We start from the raw sequence: 673 nt of genomic DNA on the forward strand, positions 1-673 counted from the left end.
GATTTAATGAATATATTAGAAAATTTATATTCATTGAATTGAATTGCTACGGTCTACATTGATATTCTATATTCCCAGGGTGTGAAGTGTTCACTTTTAATGGAATGTATTAAAAAAATATTTGTAGTCCATTTTTGGTATGAAAAATGTGTGTGCTTTGATGGAATACATATTTGTATTTCGTTTTAGGTGTGGAAGGTGAACTCTGATGAAATACATATTTGTAGTCCATTTAAGTGTGAAAGGTGCACATTTTGATGGAATACATATTCACAGCATTTAAACGAAATCACTGTACCCTATCGTGGAAGCCTATACAATTCAATAAGGACCCTGTCTTGGGGGTTCAAGCACATGTTACTTCCGATCACTGTACCCTTCTTGGGAGCCTATGTATTTTAATTTGTACCTTTCTTGCAAGGACAGGAAGTAGACTGGTTTATATGCGGTGATATTTGTAGTCCATTTTAAGTGTGAAAGGTTTACATTTTGATGGAATACATATTTGTAGTTCATTTAAGGTGTTAAAGCAGCACGTCTCCAAATTTATAATTTTCTTTTCATGAAAATTTTGAAAATGAAATTAAATGTATATTATTGTTTATTAACCAAAAGGAATCATTTTATACATAATCAGTGGCACTTACAACCCACGTTTATTACAAAAAGAGGT

The sequence above is a fragment of the Ruditapes philippinarum genome, unplaced genomic scaffold (assembly GCF_026571515.1).
Source record: "Ruditapes philippinarum isolate M1 unplaced genomic scaffold, ASM2657151v2 ctg1608_1_1_1_1, whole genome shotgun sequence".
Taxonomy (NCBI): domain Eukaryota; kingdom Metazoa; phylum Mollusca; class Bivalvia; order Venerida; family Veneridae; genus Ruditapes; species Ruditapes philippinarum.